At 31.3% G+C, this 17,734-nt stretch overlaps 9 non-coding genes across 9 annotated transcripts; all 9 read left to right on the forward strand.

Annotated features, from left to right (window-relative positions):
- The first annotated feature begins 1,216 nt into the window (after nt 1-1,216).
- Nucleotides 1,217-1,289, forward strand: TRNAV-UAC (transfer RNA valine (anticodon UAC)). Its single transcript has one exon. It is a non-coding gene; the product is annotated as a tRNA-Val (tRNA).
- Nucleotides 1,290-2,603: 1,314 nt separating this feature from the next.
- Nucleotides 2,604-2,676, forward strand: TRNAV-UAC (transfer RNA valine (anticodon UAC)). Its single transcript has one exon. It is a non-coding gene; the product is annotated as a tRNA-Val (tRNA).
- Nucleotides 2,677-2,976: 300 nt separating this feature from the next.
- On the forward strand, nt 2,977-3,049 carry TRNAV-UAC (transfer RNA valine (anticodon UAC)). Its single transcript has one exon. It is a non-coding gene; the product is annotated as a tRNA-Val (tRNA).
- Nucleotides 3,050-5,276: 2,227 nt separating this feature from the next.
- Nucleotides 5,277-5,349, forward strand: TRNAV-UAC (transfer RNA valine (anticodon UAC)). Its single transcript has one exon. It is a non-coding gene; the product is annotated as a tRNA-Val (tRNA).
- A 1,686-nt stretch (nt 5,350-7,035) lies between these two features.
- Nucleotides 7,036-7,108, forward strand: TRNAV-UAC (transfer RNA valine (anticodon UAC)). Its single transcript has one exon. It is a non-coding gene; the product is annotated as a tRNA-Val (tRNA).
- Nucleotides 7,109-10,678: 3,570 nt separating this feature from the next.
- Nucleotides 10,679-10,751, forward strand: TRNAV-UAC (transfer RNA valine (anticodon UAC)). The gene has a single exon. It is a non-coding gene; the product is annotated as a tRNA-Val (tRNA).
- Nucleotides 10,752-13,032: 2,281 nt separating this feature from the next.
- On the forward strand, nt 13,033-13,105 carry TRNAV-UAC (transfer RNA valine (anticodon UAC)). The gene has a single exon. It is a non-coding gene; the product is annotated as a tRNA-Val (tRNA).
- A 1,688-nt stretch (nt 13,106-14,793) lies between these two features.
- Nucleotides 14,794-14,866, forward strand: TRNAV-UAC (transfer RNA valine (anticodon UAC)). Its single transcript has one exon. It is a non-coding gene; the product is annotated as a tRNA-Val (tRNA).
- Nucleotides 14,867-15,809: 943 nt separating this feature from the next.
- On the forward strand, nt 15,810-15,882 carry TRNAV-UAC (transfer RNA valine (anticodon UAC)). Its single transcript has one exon. It is a non-coding gene; the product is annotated as a tRNA-Val (tRNA).
- Nucleotides 15,883-17,734: the final 1,852 nt, after the last annotated feature.

The following is a 17,734-nucleotide window of genomic DNA, read 5'->3' on the forward strand; positions in this document are numbered from 1 at the left end:
ACTATTTCTTCTCTGCTAATGAGAATACATTTTATCTTTAAAACATTTAGCTTTCAACCATAAAAAACTATCATACTAGAGCAAACAACTGATTAAAGAACTAAAGAAGTTTCAATTTATTTTGTTATTGAATAATAAATTGGTAACAAAGTGATCATGCACATTTCTGATCATACAAACTTGGCCACCCATTGTCCTCTCATCCTGGTTTCATAGTGTAAGGGTTATCACATCTGCTTTACTCGTGGAAAGTCTTGGGTTCAATCCCCAGTAAAACTGGATTTGTCAATACTGAACTTATTCAACTGGTCCACTTTTAAGAAGCCTTTCCTGCTAACATCCAATGTTAGATGTGTTGTTTATTCAATTATAAACTCTGTTCTTTCTCTGCTAATGAGAATACATTTTATCCTAAAATCATTTAGCTTTTAACCATAAAATAATCATAATACAGAAAACAACTGATTAAAGAACTAAAGAAGTTTCAATTTATTTTGTTGTTGTAAAAGAGATTGGTAACAAAGTGTCGTTTTTTTCTATTTAAAGCTAACATTTGAATTGCAGCATCATTTCTAACTACTGTTTTCGCAACCATTGAAAAAGATGCCACTCAACCCAGTATCTCCATGTAGCCATTTTTCCCAGTACTTCAATTTTCACCTGACAATGCCAGTAACCATCCAATGCTGCAGAGCGTTGGTGTGATCAAGTTAATACATTAGAAGCTGCAATCATATTTTGTCTTATATCATTCACTCTTAGGTCATCGGTTTTCAATGAAAACAGAAATGTCTAATTTTTATCTGCAAGTTTACCAAAAATGATGATAAATTTAACATTTGAATGGTAGTATTTTTGTTATCCTACAAGTTTTTTTTAAGCAGTATACTTGAATTATGTCATTAAAAGGCATTTTATTTCTACAAAGTCTTACCAAAATATGCAAGCAGCTCTTGATAACAAGGCAAGAAAATAGATAGCAAGACAATCTTGTTAAATCTCATGTCAGTAGAATACACATGTTCAAGTTGCTAGAAATAATGCATATTTTTTTCAAATATAAATATTATTAACTTGAAAAGCTTTGTAAAATGTTTCATTTGAAATAGATATATACAGGTTTATTTGACATTGTGCTCATTACTCTTTACTAAGTTTTAACTAAAATTTTTGATCTTGCAAGTTTGACCAACCATGTGAGGAAAGCTTCCATCTTGGTTTCATAGTGTAGTGGTTATCCCATCTGCTTTACACGCAAAAGGTCCTGGGTTCAATCCCCAGTGAAATCAATTTTATTAATCATGACCTATACCAACAGGTATACTTTAAGGAAGGCTTTCCTGCTACTGCCCAATGTGAAATATGTTGTTTGTTAACTTACAAACTGTTTCTTCACTGCTAATTAGATTACATTTTATCTTTAAAACATTTAGCTTTCAACCATAAAAAACTATCATATTAGAGCAAACAACTGATTAAAGAACTAAAGAAGTTTCAATTTATTTTGTTATTGTATAATAAATTGGTAACAAAGTGATCATGCACATTTCTGATCATACAAACTTGGCCACCCATTGTCCACTCATCCTGGTTTCATAGTGTAAGGGTTATCACATCTGCTTTACTTGTGGAAGGTCCTGGGTTCAATCCCCAGTGAAACAAGATTTATCAATACTGGACTTATGCAATTGGTCCACTTTTAAGAAGCCTTTCCTGCTAACATCCAATGTTATATGTGTTGTTTGTTCAATTATAAACTCTGTTCTTTCTCTGCTAATGAGAATACATTTTATCCTAAAATCATTTAGCTTTTAACCATAAAAAATGTCATAATACAGCAAACAACTGATTAAAGAACTAAAGAAGTTTCAATTTATTTTGTTATTGTAAAAGAAATTGGTAACAAAGTGTCGTTTTTTTCTATTTAAAGCTAACATATGATATGTAGCATCATTTCTAACTACTGTTTTCCCAACCTTTGAAAAAGATGCCACTCAACCCAGTATCTCCAATTAGCCATTTTCCCAGTACTTCAATTTTCACCTGACAATGCCAGTAACCATCCAATGCTGCAGAGCGTTGGTGTGATCAAGTTAATACATTAGAAGCTGCAATCATGTTATGTTGTATTATAACATTCACTCTTAGGTCATCTGTTTTCAATGAAAACAGAAATGTCTAATTTTTATCTGCAAGTTTAGCAAAAATGATGATAAATTTAACATTTGGAATGGTAGTATTTTTGTTAATCTACAAGTTTTTTTTAAGCAGTATACTTGAATTATGTCATTAAAAGGCATTTTGTTTCTACAAAGTCTTACCAAAATATGCAAGCAGCTCTTGATAACAAGGCAAGAAAATACATAGCAAGACAATCTTGTTAAATCTCATGTCAGTAGAATACAAATGTTCAAGTTGCTAGAAAGAATGCATATTTTTTTCAAATATAAATATTATTAGCTTGAAAAGCTTTGTAAAATGTTTCATTTGAAATAGATATATACAGGTTTATTTGACATTGTGCTCATTACTGTTTACTAAGTTTTAACTAAAATATTTGATCATGCAAGTTTGACCAACCATGTGAGAACGGCCTCCATCTTGGTTTCATAGTGTAGTGGTTATCACATCTGCTTTACACGCAGAAGGTCCTGGGTTCAATCCCCAGTGAAATCAAATTTATTAATCATGACCTATACCAACAGGTATACTTTAAGGAAGGCTTTCCTGCTACTGCCCAATGTGAAATATGTTGTTTGTTCACTTACAAACTGTTTCTTCACTGCTAATGAGAATACATTTTATCTTAAAAACATTTAGCTTTCAACCATAAAAAACTATCATAATAGAGCAAACAGCTGATTGAAGAACTAAAGAAGTTTCAATTTATTTTGTTATTGTTTAATAAATTGGTAACAAAGTGATCATGCACATTTGTGATCATACAAACTTGGCCACCCATGATCCACTCATCTTGGTTTCATAGTGTAAGGGTTATCACATTTGCTTTACTCGTAGAAGGTCCTGGGTTCAATTCCCAGTGAAACCAGATTTGTCAATACTGAACTTATTCAATCTGGTCTACTTTTAAGAAGCCTTTCCTACTAATATCCAATGTTAGATGTGTTATTTGTTCAATTATAAACTCTATTCTTTCTCTGCTAATGAGAATACATTTTATCCTAAAATCATTTAGCTTTTAACCATAAAAAATATCATAATACAGCAAACAACTGATTAAAGAACTAAAGAAGTTTCAATTTATTTTGTTATTGTAAAAGAGATTGGTAACAAAGTATCATTTTTTTCTAATTAAAGCTAACATATGAATTGTAGCATCATTTCTAACTACTGTTTTCCCAACCTTTGAAAAAGATGCCACTCAACCCAGTATCTTCATGTAGCCATTTTCCCAGTACTTCAATTTTCACCTGACAATGCCAGTAACCATCCAATGCTGCAGAGGGTTGGTGTGATCAAGTTAATACATTAGAAGCTGCAATCATGTTATGTTGTATTATAACATTCACTCTTAGGTCATCTGTTTTCAATGAAAACAGAAATGTCTAATTTTTATCTGCAAGTTTAGCAAAAATGATGATAAATTTAACATTTGGAATGGTAGTATTTTTGTTAATCTACAAGTTTTTTTAAGCAGTTGACTTGAATTATGTCATTAAAAGTCATTTTATTTCTACAAAGTCTTACCAAAATATGCAAGCAACTCTTGATAACAAGGCAACAAAATACATAGCAAGACAATATTGTTAAATCTCATGTCAGTAGAATAAAAAATGTTCAAGTTGCTAGAAAAAATGCATATTTTTTTCAAATATAAATACTATTAGCTTGAAAAGCTTTGTAAAATGTTTCATTTGAAATAGTTATATACAGATTTCATACTGTAGTGGTAATCCCAACTGCTTTACACGCAGAAGGCCCTGGGTTCAATCCCCAGTGAAATCAAAGTTATTAATCATGACCTATACCAACAGGTATACTTTAAGGAAGGCTTTCCTGCTACTGCCCAATGTGAAATATGTTGTTTGTTAACTTACAAACTATTTCTTCTCTGCTAATGAGAATACATTTTATCTTTAAAACATTTAGCTTTCAACCATAAAAAACTATCATACTAGAGCAAACAACTGATTAAAGAACTAAAGAAGTTTCAATTTATTTTGTTATTGAATAATAAATTGGTAACAAAGTGATCATGCACATTTCTGATCATACAAACTTGGCCACCCATTGTCCTCTCATCCTGGTTTCATAGTGTAAGGGTTATCACATCTGCTTTACTCGTGGAAAGTCTTGGGTTCAATCCCCAGTAAAACTGGATTTGTCAATACTGAACTTATTCAACTGGTCCACTTTTAAGAAGCCTTTCCTGCTAACATCCAATGTTAGATGTGTTGTTTATTCAATTATAAACTCTGTTCTTTCTCTGCTAATGAGAATACATTTTATCCTAAAATCATTTAGCTTTTAACCATAAAAAAATCATAATACAGAAAACAACTGATTAAAGAACTAAAGAAGTTTCAATTTATTTTGTTGTTGTAAAAGAGATTGGTAACAAAGTGTCGTTTTTTTCTATTTAAAGCTAACATTTGAATTGCAGCATCATTTCTAACTACTGTTTTCGCAACCATTGAAAAAGATGCCACTCAACCCAGTATCTCCATGTAGCCATTTTTCCCAGTACTTCAATTTTCACCTGACAATGCCAGTAACCATCCAATGCTGCAGAGCGTTGGTGTGATCAAGTTAATACATTAGAAGCTGCAATCATATTTTGTCTTATATCATTCACTCTTAGGTCATCGGTTTTCAATGAAAACAGAAATGTCTAATTTTTATCTGCAAGTTTACCAAAAATGATGATAAATTTAACATTTGAATGGTAGTATTTTTGTTATCCTACAAGTTTTTTTTAAGCAGTATACTTGAATTATGTCATTAAAAGGCATTTTATTTCTACAAAGTCTTACCAAAATATGCAAGCAGCTCTTGATAACAAGGCAAGAAAATAGATAGCAAGACAATCTTGTTAAATCTCATGTCAGTAGAATACACATGTTCAAGTTGCTAGAAATAATGCATATTTTTTTCAAATATAAATATTATTAACTTGAAAAGCTTTGTAAAATGTTTCATTTGAAATAGATATATACAGGTTTATTTGACATTGTGCTCATTACTCTTTACTAAGTTTTAACTAAAATTTTTGATCTTGCAAGTTTGACCAACCATGTGAGTACAGCCTCCATCTTGGTTTCATAGTGTAGTGGTAATCCCATCTGCTTTACACGCAAAAGGTCCTGGGTTCAATCCCCAGTGAAATCAAATTTATTAATCATGACCTATACCAACAGGTATACTTTAAGGAAGGCTTTCCTGCTACTGCCCAATGTGAAATATGTTGTTTGTTAACTTACAAACTGTTTCTTCACTGCTAATTAGATTACATTTTATCTTTAAAACATTTAGCTTTCAACCATAAAAAACTATCATATTAGAGCAAACAACTGATTAAAGAACTAAAGAAGTTTCAATTTATTTTGTTATTGTATAATAAATTGGTAACAAAGTGATCATGCACATTTCTGATCATACAAACTTGGCCACCCATTGTCCACTCATCCTGGTTTCATAGTGTAAGGGTTATCACATCTGCTTTACTCGTGGAAGGTCCTGGGTTCAATCCCCAGTGAAACAAGATTTATCAATACTGGACTTATGCAATTGGTCCACTTTTAAGAAGCCTTTCCTGCTAACATCCAATGTTATATGTGTTGTTTGTTCAATTATAAACTCTGTTCTTTCTCTGCTAATGAGAATACATTTTATCCTAAAATCATTTAGCTTTTAACCATAAAAAATGTCATAATACAGCAAACAACTGATTAAAGAACTAAAGAAGTTTCAATTTATTTTGTTATTGTAAAAGAAATTGGTAACAAAGTGTCGTTTTTTTCTATTTAAAGCTAACATATGATATGTAGCATCATTTCTAACTACTGTTTTCCCAACCTTTGAAAAAGATGCCACTCAACCCAGTATCTCCATTTAGCCATTTTCCCAGTACTTCAATTTTCACCTGACAATGCCAGTAACCATCCAATGCTGCAGAGCATTGGTGTGATCAAGTTAATACATTAGAAGCTGCAATCATGTTATGTTGTATTATAACATTCACTCTTAGGTCATCTGTTTTCAATGAAAACAGAAATGTCTAATTTTTATCTGCAAGTTTACCATAAATGATGATAAATTTAACATTTGAATGGTAGTATTTTTGTTATCCTACAAGTTTTTTTTAAGCAGTATACTTGAATTATGTCATTAAAAGGCATTTTATTTCTACAAAGTCTTACCAAAATATGCAAGCAGCTCTTGATAACAAGGCAAGAAAATAGATAGCAAGACAATCTTGTTAAATCTCATGTCAGTAGAATACACATGTTCAAGTTGCTAGAAATAATGCATATTTTTTTCAAATATAAATATTATTAACTTGAAAAGCTTTGTAAAATGTTTCATTTGAAATAGATATATACAGGTTTATTTGACATTGTGCTCATTACTCTTTACTAAGTTTTAACTAAAATTTTTGATCTTGCAAGTTTGACCAACCATGTGAGGACAGCCTCCATCTTGGTATCATAGTGTAGTGGTAATCCCATCTGCTTTACACGCAAAAAGTCCTGGGTTCAATCCCCAGTGAAATCAATTTTATTAATCATGACCTATACCAACAGGTATACTTTAAGGAAGGCTTTCCTGCTACTGCCCAATGTGAAATATGTTGTTTGTTAACTTACAAACTGTTTCTTCACTGCTAATTAGATTACATTTTATCTTTAAAACATTTAGCTTTCAACCATAAAAAACTATCATATTAGAGCAAACAACTGATTAAAGAACTAAAGAAGTTTCAATTTATTTTGTTATTGTATAATAAATTGGTAACAAAGTGATCATGCACATTTCTGATCATTCAAACTTGGCCACCCATGATCCACTCATCTTGGTTTCATAGTGTAAGGGTTATCACATCTGCTTTACTCGTAGAAGGTCCTGGGTTCAATCCCCAGTGAAACCAGATTTGTCAATACTGAACTTATTCAATCTGGTCTACTTTTAAGAAGCCTTTCCTACTAATATCCAATGTTAGATGTGTTATTTGTTCAATTATAAACTCTATTCTTTCTCTGCTAATGAGAATACATTTTATCCTAAAATCATTTAGCTTTTAACCATAAAAAATATCATAATACAGCAAACAACTGATTAAAGAACTAAAGAAGTTTCAATTTATTTTGTTATTGTAAAAGAGATTGGTAACAAAGTATCATTTTTTTCTAATTAAAGCTAACATATGAATTGTAGCATCATTTCTAACTACTGTTTTCCCAACCTTGGAAAAAGATGCCACTCAACCCAGTATCTTCATGTAGCCATTTTCCCAGTACTTCAATTTTCACCTGACAATGCCAGTAACCATCCAATGCTGCAGAGGGTTGGTGTGATCAAGTTAATACATTAGAAGCTGCAATCATGTTATGTTGTATTATAACATTCACTCTTAGGTCATCTGTTTTCAATGAAAACAGAAATGTCTAATTTTTATCTGCAAGTTTAGCAAAAATGATGATAAATTTAACATTTGGAATGGTAGTATTTTTGTTAATCTACAAGTTTTTTTAAGCAGTTGACTTGAATTATGTCATTAAAAGGCATTTTATTTCTACAAAGTCTTACCAAAATATGCAAGCAACTCTTGATAACAAGGCAACAAAATACATAGCAAGACAATATTGTTAAATCTCATGTCAGTAGAATACAAATGTTCAAGTTGCTAGAAAAAATGCATATTTTTTTCAAATATAAATACTATTAGCTTGAAAAGCTTTGTAAAATGTTTCATTTGAAATAGATATATACAGATTTCATACTGTAGTGGTAATCCCAACTGCTTTACACGCAGAAGGTCCTGGGTTCAATCCCCAGTGAATTCAAAGTTATTAATCATGACCTATACCAACAGGTATACTTTAAGGAAGGCTTTCCTGCTACTGCCCAATGTGAAATATGTTGTTTGTTAACTTACAAACTATTTCTTCTCTGCTAATGAGAATACATTTTATCTTTAAAACATTTAGCTTTCAACCATAAAAAACTATCATACTAGAGCAAACAACTGATTAAAGAACTAAAGAAGTTTCAATTTATTTTGTTATTGAATAATAAATTGGTAACAAAGTGATCATGCACATTTCTGATCATACAAACTTGGCCACCCATTGTCCTCTTATCCTGGTTTCATAGTGTAAGGGTTATCACATCTGCTTTACTCGTGGAAAGTCTTGGGTTCAATCCCCAGTAAAACTGGATTTGTCAATACTGAACTTATTCAACTGGTCCACTTTTAAGAAGCCTTTCCTGCTAACATCCAATGTTAGATGTGTTGTTTATTCAATTATAAACTCTGTTCTTTCTCTGCTAATGAGAATACATTTTATCCTAAAATCATTTAGCTTTTAACCATAAAAAAATCATAATACAGAAAACAACTGATTAAAGAACTAAAGAAGTTTCAATTTATTTTGTTGTTGTAAAAGAGATTGGTAACAAAGTGTCGTTTTTTTCTATTTAAAGCTAACATTTGAATTGCAGCATCATTTCTAACTACTGTTTTTCGCAACCATTGAAAAAGATGCCACTCAACCCAGTATCTCCATGTAGCAATTTTTCCCAGTACTTCAATTTTCACCTGACAATGCCAGTAACCATCCAATGCTGCAGAGCGTTGGTGTGATCAAGTTAATACATTAGAAGCTGCAATCATATTTTGTCTTATATCATTCACTCTTAGGTCATCTGTTTTCAATGAAAACAGAAATGTCTAATTTTTATCTGCAAGTTTAGCAAAAATGATGATAAATTTAACATTTGGAATGGTAGTATTTTTGTTAATCTACAAGTTTTTTTTAAGCAGTATCCTTGAATTATGTCATTAAAAGGCATTTTATTTCTACAAAGTCTTACCAAAATATGCAAGCAGCTCTTGATAACAAGGCAAGAAAATACATAGCAAGAGAATCTTGTTAAATCTCATGTCAGTAGAATACACATGTTCAAGTTGCTAGAAATAATGCATATTTTTTTCAAATATAAATATTATTAACTTGAAAAGCTTTGTAAAATGTTTCATTTGAAATAGATATATACAGGTTTATTTGACATTGTGCTGATTACTCTTTACTAAGTTTTAACTAAAATTTTTGATCTTGCAAGTTTGACCAACCATGTGAGGACAGCCTCCGTCTTGGTTTCATAGTGTAGTGGTAATCCCATCTGCTTTACACGCAGACCTATACCAACAGGTATACTTTAAGGAAGGCTTTCCAGCTACTGCCCAATGTGAAATATGTTGTTTGTTAACTTACAAACTGTTTCTTCACTGCTAATTAGATTACATTTTATCTTTAAAACATTTAGCTTTCAACCATAAAAAACTATCATAATAGAGCAAACAACTGATTAAAGAACTAAAGAAGTTTCAATTTATTTTGTTATTGTATAATAAATTGGTAACAAAGTGATTATGCACATTTGTGATCATACAAATTTGGCCACCCATAATCCACTCATCTTGGTTTCATAGTGTAAGGGTTTTCACATCTGCTTTACTCGTGGAAGGTCCTGGGTTCAATCCCCAGTGAAACCAGATTTGTCAATGCTGAAGTTATTCAATCTGGTCCACTTTTAAGAAGCCTTTCCTGCTAATATCCAATGTTAGATGTGTTGTTTGTTCAATTATAAACTCTATTCTTTCTCTGCTAATGAGAATACATTTTATCCTAAAATCATTTAGCTTTTAACCATAAACAATATCATAATACAGCAAACAACTGATTAAAGAACTAAAGAAGTTTCAATTTGTTTTGTTATTGTAAAAGAGATTGGTAACAAAGTGTCGTTTTTTTCTAATTAAAGCTAACATATGAATTGTAGCATCATTTCTAACTACTGTTTTCCCAACCTTTGAAATAGATGCCACTCAACCCAGTATCTCCATGTAGCCATTTTCCCAGTACTTCAATTTTCACCTGACAATGCCAGTAACCATCCAATGCTGCAGAGGGTTGGTGTGATCAAGTTAATACATTAGAAGCTGCAATCATGTTATGTTGTATTATAACATTCACTCTTAGGTCATCTGTTTTCAATGAAAACAGAAATGTCTAATTTTTATCTGCAAGTTTAGCAAAAATGATGATAAATTTAACATTTGGAATGGTAGTATTTTTGTTAATCTACAAGTTTTTTTTAAGCAGTATACTTGAATTATGTCATTAAAAGGCATTTTATTTCTACAAAGTCTTACCAAAATATGCAAGCAGCTCTTGATAACAAGGCAAGAAAATACATAGCAAGACAATCTTCTTAAATCTCATGTCAGTAGAATACAAATGTTCAAGTTGCTAGAAATAATGCATATTTTTTTCAAATATAATTATTATTAACTTGAAAAGCTTTGTAAAATGTTTCATTTGAAATAGATATATACAGGTTTATTTGACATTGTGCTCATTACTCTTTACTAAGTTTTAACTAAAATTTTTGATCATGCAAGTTTGACCAACCATGTGAGGACAGCTTCCGTCTTGGTTTCATAGTGTAGTGGTAATCCCATCTACTTTACACGCAGAAGGTCCTGGGTTCAATCCCCAGTGAAATCAAATTTAATAATCATGACCTATACTAACAGGTATACTTTAAGGAAGGCTTTCCTGCTACTGCCCAATGTGAAATATGTTGCTTGTTAACTTACAAACTGTTTCTTCACTGCTAATGAGAAAACATTTTATCTTAAAAACATTTACCTTTCAACCATAAAAAACTATCATAATAGAGCAAACAACTGATTAAAGAACTAAAGAAGTTTCAATTTATTTTGTTATTGTAAAAGAGATTGGTAACAAAGTGTCGTTTTTTTCTAATTAAAGCTAACATATGAATTGTAGCATCATTTCTAACTACTGTTTTCCAACCTTTGAAAAAGATGCCACTCAACCCAGTATCTCCATGTAGCCATTTTCCCAGTACTTCAATTTTCACCAGACAATGCCAGTAACCATCCAATGCTGCAGAGGGTTGGTGTGATCAAGTTAATACATTAGAAGCTGCAATCATGTTATGTTGTATTATAACATTCACTCTTAGGTCATCTGTTTTCAATGAAAACAGAAATGTCTAATTTTTATCTGCAAGTTTAGCAAAAAAGATGATAAATTTAACATTTGGAATGGTAGTATTTTTGTTAATCTACAAGTTTTTTTTAAGCAGTATACTTGAATTATGTCATTAAAAGGCATTTTATTTCTACAAAGTCTTACCAAAATATGCAAGCAGCTCTTGATAACAAGGCAAGAAAATACATAGCAAGACAATCTTGTTAAATCTCATGTCAGTAGAATACACATGTTCAAGTTGCTAGAAATAATGCATATTTTTTTCAAATATAAATATGATTAACTTGAAAAGCTTTGTAAAATGTTTCATTTGAAATAGATATATACAGGTTTATTTGACATTGTGCTCATTACTCTTTACTAAGTTTTAACTAAAATTTTTGATCTTGCAAGTTTGACCAACCATGTGAGGACAGCCTCCGTCTTGGTTTCATAGTGTAGTGGTAATCCCATCTGCTTTACACGCAGACCTATACCAACAGGTATACTTTAAGGAAGGCTTTCCTGCTACTGCCCAATGTGAAATATGTTGTTTGTTAACTTACAAACTGTTTCTTCACTGCTAATTAGATTACATTTTATCTTTAAAACATTTAGCTTTCAACCATAAAAGACTATCATAATAGAGCAAACAACTGATTAAAGAACTAAAGAAGTTTCAATTTATTTTGTTATTGTATAATAAATTGGTAACAAAGTGATCATGCACATTTCTGATCATACAAACTTGGCCACCCATTGTCCACTCATCCTGGTTTCATAGTGTAAGGGTTATCACATCAGCTTTACTCGTGGATGGTCCTGGGTTCAATCCCCAGTGAAACCAGATTTGTCAATACTGAATTTATTCAATCTAGTCCACTTTCAAGAAGCCTTTCCTGCTAATATCCAATGTTAGATGTGTTGTTTGTTCAATTATAAACTCTATTCTTTCTCTGCTAATGAGAATACAATTTATCCTAAAATCGTTTAGCTTTTAACCATAAAAAATATCATAATACAGCAAACAACTGATTAAAGAACTAAAGAGGTTTCAATTTGTTTTGTTATTGTAAAAGAGATTGGTAACAAAGTGTTGTTTTTTTCTAATTAAAGCTAACATATGAATTGTACCATCATTTCTAACTACTGTTTTCCCAACCATTGAAAAAGATGCCACTCAACCCAGTATCTCCATGTAGCCATTTTCCCAGTACTTCAATTTTCACCAGACAATGCCAGTAACCATCCAATGCTGCAGAGGGTTGGTGTGATCAAGTTAATACATTAGAAGCTGCAATCATGTTATGTTGTATTATAACATTCACTCTTAGGTCATCTGTTTTCAATGAAAACAGAAATGTCTAATTTTTATCTGCAAGTTTAGCAAAAATGATGATAAATTTAACATTTGGAATGGTAGTATTTTTGTTAATCTACAAGTTTTTTTTAAGTAGTATACTTGAATTATGTCATTAAAAGGCATTTTATTTCTACAAAGTCTTACCAAAATATGCAAGCAGCTCTTGATAACAAGGCAACAAAATACATAGCAAGACAATCTTGTTAAATCTCATGTCAGTAGAATACAAATGTTCAAGTTGCTAGAAAGAATGCATATTTTTTTCAAATATAAATATTATTAGCTTGAAAAGCTTTGTAAAATGTTTCATTTGAAATAGATATATACAGGTTTATTTGACATTGTGCTCATTACTGTTTACTAAGTTTTAACTAAAATATTTGATCATGCAAGTTTGACCAACCATGTGAGGACAGCCTCCATCTTGGTTTCATAGTGTAGTGGTTATCACATCTGCTTTACACGCAGAAGGTCCTGGGTTCAATCCCCAGTGAAATCAAAGTTATTAATCATGACCTATACCACCAGGTATACTTCAAGGAAGGCTTTCCTGCTACTGCCCAATGTGAAATATGTTGTTTGTTCACTTACAAACTGTTTCTTCACTGCTAATGAGAATACATTTTATCTTAAAAACATTTAGCTTTCAACCATAAAAAACTATCATAATAGAGCAAACAGCTGATTGAAGAACTAAAGAAGATTCAATTTAATTTGTTATTGTATAATAAATTGGAAACAAAGTGATCATGCACATTTGTGATCATACAAACTTGGCAACCCATGATAAACTTATCTTGGTTTCATAGTGTATGGGTTATCACATCTGCTTTACTAGTGGAAGGTCCTGGGTTCAATCCCCAGTGAAACTAGATTTGTCAATACTGAACTTATTCAGTCTGGTCCACTTTTAAGAAGCCTTTCCTGCTAACATCCAATGTTAGATGTGTTGTTTGTTCAATTATAAACTCTGTTTTTTCTCTGCTAATGAGAATGTATTTTATCCTAAAATCATTTAGCTTTTAACCATAAAAAAAAATCATAATACAGCAAACAACTGATTAAAGAACTAAAGATGTTTCAATTTATTTTGTTGTTGTAAAAGAGATTGGTAACAAAGTGTCGTTTTTTTCTATTTAAAGCTAACATATGAATTGTAGCATCATTTCTAACTACTGTTTTTGCAACCTTTGAAAAAGATGCCACTCAACCCAGTATCTCCATGTAGCCATTTTTCCCAGTACTTCAATTTTCACCTGACAATGCCAGCAATCATCCAATGCTGCAGAGCGTTGGTGTGATCAAGTTAATACATTAGAAGCTGCAATCATATGTTGTTTTATAACATTCACTCTTAGGTCATCTGTTTTCAATGAAAACAGAAATGTCTAATTTTTATCTGAAAAGTTTAGCAAAAATGATGATAAATTTAACATTTGGAATGGTAGTATTTTTGTTATCCTACAAGTTTTTTTTAAGCAGTATACTTGAATTATGTCATTAAAAGGCATTTTATTTCTACAAAGTCTTACCAAAATATGCAAGCAGCTCTTGATAACAATGCAAGAAAATACATAGCAAGACAATCTTCTTAAATCTCATGTCAGTAGAATACAAATGTTCAAGTTGCTAGAAATAATGCATATTTTTTTCAAATATAAATATTATTAGCTTGAAAAACTTTGTAAAATGTTTCATTTGAAATAGATATATACAGGTTTATTTGACATTGTGCTCATTACTCTTTGCAAAGTTTTAACTAAAATTTTTGATCTTGCAAGTTTGACCAACCATGTGAGGACAGCCCCCATCTTGGTTTCATAGTGTAGTGGTTATCAAATCTGCTTTACACACAGAAGGACCTGGGTTCAATCCCCAGTAAAATCAAATTTATTAATAATGACCTATACCAACAGGTATACTTTAAGGAAGGCTTTCCTGCTACTGCCCAATGTGAAATATGTTGTTTGTTCACTTACAAACTGTTTCTTCACTGCTAATGAGAATACATTTTATCTTAAAAACATTTAGCTTTCAACCATAAAAAACTATCATAATAGAGCAAACAACTGATTAAAGAACTAAAGAACTTTCCATTTATTTTGTTATTGTATAATAAATTGGTAACAAAGTGATCATGCACATTTCTGATCATACAAACTTGGCCACCCACTGTCCACTCATCTTGGTTTCATAGTGTAAGGGTTATCACATCTGCTTTACTTGTGGAAGGTCCTGGGTTCAATCCCCAGTGAAACCAGATTTGTCAATACTGAAGTCATTCAACTGGTTCACTTTTAAGAAGCCTTTCCTGCTAATATCCAATGTTAGATGTGTTGTTTATTCAATTATAAACTCTGTTCTTTCTCTGCTAATGAGAATACATTTTATCCTACAATCATTTAGCTTTTAACCATAAAAAATATCATAATACAGCAAACAACCGATTAAAGAACTAAAGAAGTTTCAATTTATTTTGTTATTGTAAAAGAGATTGGTAACAATGTGTCGTTTTTTTCTATTTAAAGCTAACATATGAATTGTAGCATCATTTCTAACTACTGTTTTCCCAACCTTTGAAAAAGATGCCACTCAACCCAGAATCTCCATGTAGCCATTTTTCCCAGTACTTCAATTTTCACCTGACAATGCCAGTAACCATCCAATGCTGCAGAGGTGTTGGTGTGATCAAGTTAATACATTAGAAGCTGCAATCATGTTATGTTGTATTATAACATTCACTCTTAGGTCATCTGTTTTCAATGAAAACAGAAATGTCTAATTTTTATCTGCAAGTTTAGCAAAAATGATGATAAATTTAACATTTGGAATGGTAGTATTTTTGTTAATCTACAAGTTTTTTTAAAGCAGTATACTTGAATTATGTCTTTAAAAGGCATTTGATTTCTACAAAGTCTTACCAAAATATGCAAGCAGCTCTTGATAACAAGGCAAGAAAATACATAGCAAGACAATCTTCTTAAATCTCATGTCAGTAGAATACAAATGTTCTAGTTGCTAGAAATAATGCATATTTTTTTCAAATATAAATATTATTAGCTTGAAAAACGTTGTAAAATGTTTCATTTGAATTAGCTATATACAGGTTTATTTGACATTGTGCTCATTACTCTTTACTAAGTTTTAACTGAAATTTTTGATCATGCAAGTTTGACCAACCATGTAAGTACAGCCTCCGTCTTGGTTTCATAGTGTAGTGGTAATCACATCTGCTTTACACGCAGAAGGTCCTGGGTTAGATCCCCAGTGAAATCAAATTTATTAATCATGACCTCTACCAACAGGTATACTATAAGGAAGGCTTTCCTGCTACTGCCCAATGTGAAATATGTTGTTTGTTCACTTACAAACTGTTTCTTCACTGCTAATGAGAATACAATTTATCTTAAAAACATTTAGCCTTCCCCATAAAAAAACTATCATAATAGAGCAAACAACTGATTAAAGAACTAAAGAAGTTTCAATTTATTTTGTTATTGTATAATAAATTGGTAACAAAGTGATCATGCACATTTCTGATCATACAAACTTGGCCACCCGCTGTCCACTCATCTTGGTTTCATAGTGTAAGGGTTATCACATCTGCTTCACTCGTGGAAGGTCCTGGGTTCAATCCCCAGTAAAACTGGATTTGTCAATACTGAACTTATTCAACTGGTCCACTTTTAAGAAGCCTTTCCTGCTAACATCCAATGTTAGATTTGTTGTTTGTTCAATTATAAACTCTGTTCTTTCTCTGCTAATGAGAATGCATTTTATCCTAAAATCATTTAGCTTTTAACCATAAAAAATATCATAATACAGCAAACAACTGATTAAAGAACTAAAGATGTTTCAATTTATTTTGTTGTTGTAAAAGAGATTGGTAACAAAGTGTCGTTTTTTTCTATTTAAAGCTAACATATAAATTGGAGCATCATTTCTAACTACTGTTTTTGCAACCATTGAAAAAGATGCCACTCAACCCAGTATCTCCATGTAGCCATTTTTCCCAGTACTTCAATTTTCACCTGACAATGCCAGCAATCATCCAATGCTGCAGAGCATTGGTGTCATCAAGTTAATACATTAGAAGCTGCAATCATATGTTGTTTTATAACATTCACTGTTAGGTCATCTGTTTTCAATGAAAACAGATATGTCTAATTTTTATCTGAAAAGTTTAGCAAAAATGATGATAAATTTAACATTTGGAATGGTAGTATTTTTGTTATCCTACAAGTTTTTTTTAAGCAGTATACTTGAATTATGTCATTAAAAGGCATTTTATTTCTACAAAGTCTTACCAAAATATGCAAGCAGCTCTTGATAACAATGCAAGAAAATACATAGCAAGACAATCTTCTTAAATCTCATGTCAGTAGAATACAAATGTTCAAGTTGCTAGAAATAATGCATATTTTTTTCAAATATAAATATTATTAGCTTGAAAAACTTTGTAAAATGTTTCATTTGAAATAGATATATACAGGTTTATTTGACATTGTGCTCATTACTCTTTACTAAGTTTTAACTAAAATTTTTGATCTTGCAAGTTTGACCAACCATGTGAGGACAGCCTCCATCTTGGTTTCATAGTGTAGTGGTTATCACATCTGCTTTACACACAGAAGGACCTGCGTTCAATCCCCAGTAAAATCAAATATATTAATAATGACCTATACCAACAGGTATACTTTAAGGAAGGCTTTCCTGCTACTGCCCAATGTGAAATATGTTGTTTGTTCACTTACAAACTGTTTCTTCACTGCTAATGAGAATACAATTTATCTTAAAAACATTTAGCTTTCAACCATAAAAAACTATCATAATAGAGCAAACAGCTGATTAAAGAACTAAAGAACTTTCCATTTATTTTGTTATTGTATAATAAATTGGTAACAAAGTGATCATGCACATTTCTGATCATACAAACTTGGCCACCCATTGTCTGCTCATCCTGGTTTCATAGTGTAAGGGTTATCACATCTGCGTTACTTGTGGAAGGTCCTGGGTTCAATCCACAGTGAAACTAGATTTGACAATACTGAACTTACTCAACTGGACCACTTTTAAGAACCCTTTCTGCTAATATCCAATGTTAGATGTGTTGTTTGATCAATTAGAA

This window comes from Taudactylus pleione, unplaced genomic scaffold (genome assembly GCF_031769625.1).
Source record: "Taudactylus pleione unplaced genomic scaffold, aTauple2 ptg000085l, whole genome shotgun sequence".
Classification (NCBI taxonomy): Eukaryota; Metazoa; Chordata; class Amphibia; order Anura; family Myobatrachidae; genus Taudactylus; species Taudactylus pleione.